Genomic DNA, 9,292 nt, shown 5'->3' on the forward strand with positions numbered 1-9,292 from the left:
GTCACTCCCTCTGTGCCTCAGTGCTGGTTTCAAGCCTCCTGCTCTGCTTTTTCTCCTACTCCAAGTCCCAGTCGGTCCCGACCCTCGCTACTGATTAATATTCTCCCGCTCTCTCTCAGGTTCTCTGTCCTTGTGACTCCCAGGTAATGGCAGGCCTCAAGCCTCAGCTGAGATTTATAACGTCCCATTCCGCACTGCTGTCTTACAGAATTACTGTTGTGCCTGGAAAACACTGCAAAAGAGGAGAATTAGACAGAGCAGAGGGTGTCACAGTGATTGAGCGAGCCAAATGGAATGGAACAGGTTATCTGGGGAGCTAGGCTGATCTGCAGCAACTGAAGAAGTTTGCTAGAAGATACACGAGAGTTGCATATACTGATGAAGGCAAAGGACATAGAGAGATAGTGGCTTATTCATGACGGAGCTTTGTACAGTCTACAGGGCTTTTTCTGAGTTGATTACAGAGATGTGTAGTCTTCAACAAATGCAAATTGATAGCCAGCAAGTGTCGTATGGTACTGGAGACTGTTGGATGTTACAGAGTTAGAAGACTTGCAGTAAATTGGGGGTAATATAAACTTCTGGAGCACTGGTGGTGTTCAAGGACCCTCAGGACATGAGGAGGTGCAGAGAATGGGAGCATTCCAAATAGTGGGGATTGTAGGGGCTGGAAGTTCTGGGATGGATAAGGAGGAAGAAAATTGCCAATTTAGCACATGCAACCATTGTAATGACGGAGATTTAGGAAGGGAACCTGTGCTATCATTGATTACAGTTATATGGAAAGTTACAGAAGCTGAAAGGGTTACACATTTTAAAAGGGAGAGATTTTGGGTGATCAGAAGTTTAAACAAGAATAAATGAATTTCAATGATCTCTAGCACAGATGGGAATGGAGGAGGTGAGATATTGTGAGGAACTGTCAGATTTATATGGCGGGGAGGATGTAGGATATGAAAGGGAGAGCTGCATTGTCTGTGTGCAGTTGCAGACATCAGGACAAGCTCCTGCTGAATGGGACACAGATAACAACAGTTCCAACGGCTGGTGCAGTGGCTCAAGAAGGCAGCTCACTACCACTTTCTCAGGGACAACTCCAAATCACCAATAAATGCTGGCTCAACCAACAAAGCTCATGTTCATGAATGAATGAAGGAATAAAAGATCTATAAGTAGCATTGTGGTCACTCAGGCAGGCTCTTTCAACAGTACTTCACAAACCCGGAACCACTATTCCCTGGAAGGACAGGAGCTCCAGGTGCAGAGGAACACCAGCATTTCCAAGGTGCCCTCCAAGACATGCTTCATCCTCCCAGCACTGTGTCTGTCCCTATGCCCAAAGGACTGCAATGGGTCAGGAAGGCAGCTCCCCACCACCTTCTCCAGGGAATTACAAATGGGAAGGTAATGGTGAAACTCTGCTGTTTACAGCCAGACAGAAAAATAAATCCAGCAGTGGGTGTGAAATGAAATTTCCGTTTCAGAACAAAATGCAGAACATGGATAGAGGATTTGTCTGATTGGCACAAGGCAGAGTGTGAAGAAAGGGCAATTTTTCACGATGGGAACTGGTGATGCGGGGAGTACCGCAGGGGTCAGTTTTGGGATGACACTCTGCTCATTATACATTAAGAGTCTGGACAAAGGATGTGAAGGGGTATGAGAAATGGGTTTCCAAGAAAGATCCCAGCGATGAATTTTGTGTCATATGAGGAGCAGGTGAAGTCTCTGGGTCTGCACTTGATGAAGTTTAGGCGGCGGCGGGGTAGAACCTTGTTCAAACTTACAGAATACTGAGGGTCCTGGATGGAGTGGACGGGGGCAAGATGTTTCCACGAGCAAGAGAGACTAGGGGCCAAGGGCACAGCTTCAGAGTGAAGGGACGGCCCTTCTGAATAGAGATGTGGAGGAATTTATTCACCAAGAGGGTGATGGATCTGTGGAACTCACTGCCTCATGGGGCTGTGGATGCTAAGTGATTCAGTGTATCTACCTCAGAGATAAGCAGGTTCTTGATGAATAAAGAGATCAAGTGTTACCCGGGGTAAGTGAGAGATTGGGGTTGAGAAACAATTCAGCCACAATCAAATAGTGGAATAGACCCGATGGACCGAATGGCCTAATTCTGTTCCTATACATGAAGGTCTGATGGACTGCCCTTTTCCCGTAGGTTTCCAAGTGTGCAGTTATCATTTCTGGTATATTGTTTACCATACATTCCAGCACTTTCGTGATTATTGCTGTCACCTCTTGGTTTCAGATCAACTGCAGAAAGCTACATCACAGAGTAACTTGAGAATAATTGTGTATAAATCTCAGAAAGGTGGCATACAGGGCCAGCAGGACATAGAGAAGGCAAATGGAATGCTGGCATTGATTTCAAAGGGAATGGAGAATAAAAATACGGAAGGCTTGTAATAAATATAGAGGACTCCTGTCAGTCCGCACTCTGTTCACCTCTACCAAGTCACCCCACCCCTTTCTTCACTCCAATGAGAAAAAAATTAGCTCCCTCAACCTTTCTTCATAAGAAATGCCCTCCATTCCAGGCAGCATCCTGGCAAATCTCCTGTGTACGCTCTCTAAAACTTGCACATCCTTCCCGTAAAAATGGGACCAGAATTGAACACAATATTCCAAGTGTGGTCTCACCAAGTCGCTATAAAGAAGCAGTAAAACCGCACGGCGCTTAAAATCAATCCCCTTGCTAAGGAAAGCCAACACAACATATGCCTTTTTAACAACCCTACCAACGTGCGTGGCAACGTTGAGGGATCTATGGACACGGACCCCATGATCTCTCTGTTCCTCCACACAGCCAAGTATTCTGCCTTTCACCCTGTTTTCTGTATTCAAGTTCAACCTTCCAGAATGAATCATCTCACACTTTTCCAGAGTGGACTCCATCTGCCACTTCCAGCCCAGCTCTGCGTCCTGTCAATGTCCCATTGCAACTGACAACAGCCTTCCACATTCCCCACCACTCCACCAACCTTCATGTGATTGGCAAACTTACTAACCCACTCTCCAACATACTTGTCCAAGCCATTTATAAAAATCACAGAGAGCAGAGTCCTGGAGCTGATTGTTACAGAACCCCACTGGTCACTGAGATCCAGGCTCAATACTGTCCATCTGCTGCCACTCTCTGTCTTCTCTCGGCCATCCAATCCTGTATCCAGACAGACAGATTTCCCTGTATCCCAATCATCCTTCTTTTCTGAATGAGCCATCAACGTATTCTGCCATATCCTCAAATAATTCAATAAGGTTTGTGAGGCATGACCTGACCCCTCAAAAACCCATGCTGACTGTCACTAATTCAACTGCGGTTTTCCAAGTAGTCATAAATCCTGTCTTTGGTGTCCTCATCAATAATCTGCACACCACAGACATTAGACCAAATCTGTAATTCCCAGGATTCTGCCTCCATAATATGGTACAGACTCTACAAATCTTCTCTCCTCTGCCATGTTCCCCAGAAGGGCACTGGAGGGTGGTGGGAGTTACAGAGGTAGGGAGGGATATCAGGACACGAGGACATTAGGAGGGTTGCAATGCCAAAAGGAGGCTTCAGTAATTGTGAGGTTTAATGGTGATGAAGGCATTTGAGGAGCGAGGTAGGATTGTAGGGAAATGAGAGGTTTCATAGTTTAGGTATTTTGCTAGGGCTTCAAGAGGTTACTGAGTTGGGGAGTTTTAAGCACTGGTGGATATTACATAAACATGTGGTTTTGGTTGCAGTGGCAGGAAGAGGATGCAGGAAGCTGGAGAGTATGGGGTCTGAAAGAGGTGAGACAAATGAGAAGAGTTGTCAGGAGTGGAGGTGTTTACAGAGACAGCAATGGTCTGATCTGGAGCAGAGGACCCAGATTGGGAGGGACGTGGGGACTGGAGGTGGTTTCACAGGGAGGGAGGACCATAGAGCCACAGGAGGTTACAGAAATGTGGAGGGCTGTAGGGCTGACAGTGGTTCATGGAGATGGGAATGTTGGGAGGGATAGAGAAGTTTACAGGGATAAGGATGTTTGTAGGCCAGGGCTGGATTACAGAGACAGGGACTGTTTTAGTGAGCTGAGCAGATTACAGAGATAAAGAGGTTTGTATCATCTGGCGGAACAAACAGAGATATGGAGAGTCATCGTGACTGAAGATGTTTATAGATATAGGAAAGGTTTAAGTTCTGGGGGTTATTTAGACATGGAGGTTGTGGAATCTGGATTCGATTTTGAGAGATTGAGGTAGCAAGTTTGGTTGGAGACAGTTTCACACATAAGGGAACATAGCACAAACAGAAGGAAGTTCCTGCGATACGGAGGGTTCGAGTGGAGAGTGATGTTTACACAGATGGGGGTAACAGCTGGAGAAGGTTATGGAGATGGGTAGGTGGATGAAGATACAGGAGGAGCTTAAATTGACAGGGTGGGTGATAGTGACGGGAGGATGGCACATAGTTAATGAGTCTTGTAGGAACAGGACCGAGAGAGGCACAGGCATTGGAGTGGGATGTACAGATCAGGAGTGTTGCAGGGACCTGAGAGGATAACACAGATAGGGATGGTGTTAGGGTCTCCACAGACTGATGGTGTTTTAGGGACTGGAAGAGGTTATGTAGACAGGGAGGGCTGTAAGAGCTGCAGGAGCTTATGGAGAGTTGAAGAGTTGGAGCAGTTCACAGAGGAAGGTTTCTCTGACAGGAGTAGGTCACAGATAGTGAAGGTTGTGTGGCCTGAGAATGTTAAAGAGAGGGAGAGTTTTCCGGTCCGGAGGATATTACACTGACAGGAACAGTTGAAGAGACTGAAGCAAAAGTGCACAGAGAAGGTTACACAGATAAGGAGGTGAGTAGGGACTGAAGATGAATACACAAACATGGAAGGTTGTATTATTAGACGGAGCTGAGAGGGATAGGGACTGGTGTAGGGATTTACACAGATAGGGAAGGTTGTGTTTTTGGAGAAGGTTACACTGATACAGACAGTGTTAGGGAGTGTTTAATGGGCTACAGAAGAGCTCAGAGAGAATGAATTCAGGTGAGTGGAGCAAGTTACAGACACAGAGATGGCTGTCGGGTTGAACAGAGCTTCTACAGATCCGCAGTGCTATAAGGCTGGAGGGAGGTTACAATAATAAGGGTTACCTACACTTCAGGACTTTTTTGATACAGAGAAATTCTCAGAACGGGATTGTCAAAAGGAAGTATAGACAGTCCAGATGAGTTTACAGAGATATAAATGTTTTTGGGGGTTTCAGGATGGAACAGTGATTGGGAGTGATGTAACAAATGTCAACAGTTATAGGGAGGGTTCTAAAAGCAGGAAGAGGTGACAGTCATAGCGATCGTGGTAAGGACTGGAGAAGCTTACATCGCCAAGGAGTGTTTTAGAGTCTGTTGGAGATTACACATATAAGGAGAGTATTGGAGATAAGGCAAGGTTCAAGAGACAGGGATAGTTGACAGGACTGGACAATAACCTGAATAGAATCTCCACAGTGTGGAAAAAGGCCATTCGGTCCAACAAGTCCACACCAACCCCTCTAAAGAGCATCCTAACCAGACCCATCCCTCTCCCGTCCAATAAACCCTGCATTCCTCATGGTGAACTCACCTAAACCACACTTGCCTGAATACTACAGTCAATTTATGACGGCCCATCCACGTATCGTGCAAATATTGGCCTATGGCAGGAAACCAGAGCACCCGGAAGAAACCCACACATTCGGGGGGAGAACATGCAAAGTCCACACAGAGAGTCGGCCAAGGCTGGAATTGAAGCCAGGTTCCAGGCACAGTGAGGCTGATTATACAGAGCACTGCAGAGATTGGACTAGGTCACAAAGTTCACAAGGGTTTATTGGAACAGGAGGAAAATATAGTCAGGAACAGGAGAAGCTTACATAGATGGTGTCCATGAGAGGGACTGGAGGAGGTTAATGCAATAGGGAGGGTTGTGCATTCTCTCGACAATTAGAGGTAGGGACAGTTGGGGACACTGGATGAAGTTAGTCATACTCAGAGTTGTACACACTCTGAGTAATGGCAGATGGAGTTTACTTCTGATCACTGTGAGGTAATGCACTGTGGGAAGTCTCATAAGCGAAGGATATACATCATGAAGGGTAGGTCCTCCTAGAGAACTGAGTAAAAACGGGACCTTGGTGGGCAAGTCCCTGGATGTCTGAAGGTGTCAGCACAGGTTGACAGGGTGGGGAAGGCACCTGAACTGGGAGGAGGGGGACCCACATCCTGATGGGGCGAATTGGTAGAGCTGCTTGAGAGGATATAATCTAATCTGGCAGGGTGTTGGACCTTAAACAGTCATAAGGCCAGAAAGAAGATTGAGGTTGGTGCACAAGTTAAAGACAGCAAGTTCAGCAGACAAGGCAGGCAAGAACATAGCAGGGAATGGGGAACTGGGAACTGATGATTAAACTGCATTTATTTCAATGCAAGGGGCCTGACAGCTAAGGAAGATGAACTCAGGGCATGGATTGGAACATGGGACTGGCATATTATAGTTATTACAGAAACAAAACTGATGGAGGGACAGGACTGGCAGCTCATTGTTTCAAGGTGGAGATGCTACAGGAAGCATCGAAGGGGAGGCAGGAGAGGACGCGTGGTGGGGGGTTTTCATTGCATGAATCATTACATCAGTACCGAGAGAGGATATTCCTGTGGGATCACCCAGTGAAGCTATGTTAGTGGAACTGAGAAATAAGAATGGGTCATCACTCTGACACGATTGTCTTACTGACCCCGAATAATCCGTGGCAGATTGAGGAACAAATATATCAGGAGATCTCAAATATCAATCATAATAATAGTGCTGTATATGGTTGGGGTTTTTAAACTTTCCAAACCTCGACTGGGACTGCCAATGTTCAGCGTTTGCAAGGGAGGAATTTGGTAATTGTGTTTCAGAAAACTCCCAATCAATATGTAAATGGCCTGAAAAGAGAAAGGGCCAAAACCTGACCTCCCCTTGGATAACAAGGTAGGGAAAGGGACTGAGGTGTGAGTGGGAAAGCATTTTGCCAAAGTGACTCAAGTCTATTCGTTTGAAAATAGTGATGGAAAAGGACAGGGCTGGTCCACAGGTTCAAGTTATAAAATGGGGCCAGGAATATTAGCCAGGAACTCTCAAAAGGTGATTGGGGAGTCTATTTGCAGGGAAAGGGAAATCCGGCAAGTGAGGAATATTTTAAAAGTGAGATATACTGAGCAATCACCACCTGTTTGTGTGCATGTCAATGCTGACAGCATTCGGAAACACTGACTGTCTACTGAGGGTCTGGTCAAGGAAAAGGGGGCACGTGTCAGGTATAGCCAACTAGACCAAGGGAATCCCTGAGGATCACAGGGGCTGTAGGAATACACTTTGGGTCGAAATCAGGATTGCAGCAAGTGTCCATGCATTAGCCTTGGCAGAGAATGATAAGGAGAATCCAAAAGTGATTGTATAAATATATTGAGTAAAAGAGTAACTCGAGACAAAATAGTGTCCCTTAAAGATCAATGAGACCATTGATGTGTGGAACAGCAGGATATGGGTAAGACCTTAAACACATTTTTCCCTCCAGGACTTACTGTGGACAAAGACTGGGGAACTCAGGGAACAAGAGTAATACATTAGACCACATTTGGAGTTCTCTGCAATTCCAGTCTCCCTGCTATAGGAAGGATGTTGTGAAATTTGAAAGTGTTCAGAAAAGATTGACAAGATGTTGCCAGGGTTGTTGCTGAATAAGCTGGGGTTATTTTCCCTGGAGCATCGGAGACTGAGGGGTGACCTGACAGAGGTTTATATAAACATGAGGTGTCTGGATTTGGTCAACATTCAAGGTCTTTTCCCAGGGGTTGGAGTGTCCAAAACTAGAGGGCATAGGTTTAAGGTTAAAGGGGAAAGGTTTAAACGGCACTGAAGGGACAGCTTTTTTATGCACACAGAGCTGAGAGAAAGTAGCAGATACTGATACTATGACAACATTTAAGAGATATTTGGATGGGTATATGAATAATAAGGGTTTAGAAGTACATGGGCCAAATGCTGGTAAATGGGATGGATTTATTTACATCTCCTGGTCAGCATCGACGAGTTGGACCGAAGGGTCTGTTTCCATGCTGTACATCTCTATGACTTGAAAAGAGTGCATGTTATAAAAGGTTTTAAAACACAAAGCTATGGAAAAACCCAGGACCTGATTCAGTGTATCACAGAACATTGTGGAGCCCCGAGCAAAGATATTTGTGCCATTGATACCCATGTGTGATGTGCTGGAAAGGCTGAAAGGTGGCATAGTGGACAGTGAAGACGTTGTAGTCGAGGATAAAGGGAATGGCCCTCAGGACAACTCCATACAAATCTGTCACGGTGGACGCTGCAAGACATGTCAGATTGTGGACATAGATACCACTATTACGTGTGGGAAAACTCCCACCTTGTACATGGCAAAATGCTGTCTCTTAAAGATCAATGAGACCACTGATGTGTGGAACAGCAGGATATGTCTAAGGCCATGAACACATTTTTTACTCCAGAACTTACTGTGGACAAAGACTGGGGAACTCAGGGTACATGAGTAATATGTTAGACCACATTTGGAGTTCTCTGCAATTCCAGTATCCCCGCTATAGGAAGGATGTTGTGAAAGTTGAAAGTGCTCAGAAAAGATTGAAAGTACTCATGTGACTCAGCCCACATTATCTATCTTATACGTTGCAGGCAAGGATGCCCGGAGGCATGGTACATTGGGGAAACCGAGCAAAGGCTACGACAACGGATGAATGGGCACTGCACAGCAATCAACAGACAGGAGGGTTCCCTCCCAGTTAGGAAACACTTCAGTGGTCCAGGACATTCAGCCTCAGACCTTCGGGTGACCATCCTCCAAGGTGGACTTCGGGACAGGCAGCAGAGAAAACTGGCCGAGCAGAGACGAATAGCTAAGTTCGGTACCCATAGGGAGGGCCTCAACCGGGACCTTGGGTTCATGTCACATTACAGGTGATCACCATTGCACTACACACACACAGATATTCCTACACACATGCTCTCTCACATACACACGGACACAGGTACACACAGACAGGCACACAGACACCCACACACACCCTTATAGACACACACACTCCCACACTCACACATGGACTCCCTCACAGACTTAAGACACTCTGCAACCACTACACACACACTTTCTCACACTCACAACCCCCACCCCAGATAGACACACACAGACAGACAAAGACCCACAGACACACATATATTTTGTGGGGTGAATTTGTACTTGC

This window comes from Chiloscyllium punctatum, chromosome 14 (assembly GCF_047496795.1).
Source record: "Chiloscyllium punctatum isolate Juve2018m chromosome 14, sChiPun1.3, whole genome shotgun sequence".
NCBI classification, from domain to species: domain Eukaryota; kingdom Metazoa; phylum Chordata; class Chondrichthyes; order Orectolobiformes; family Hemiscylliidae; genus Chiloscyllium; species Chiloscyllium punctatum.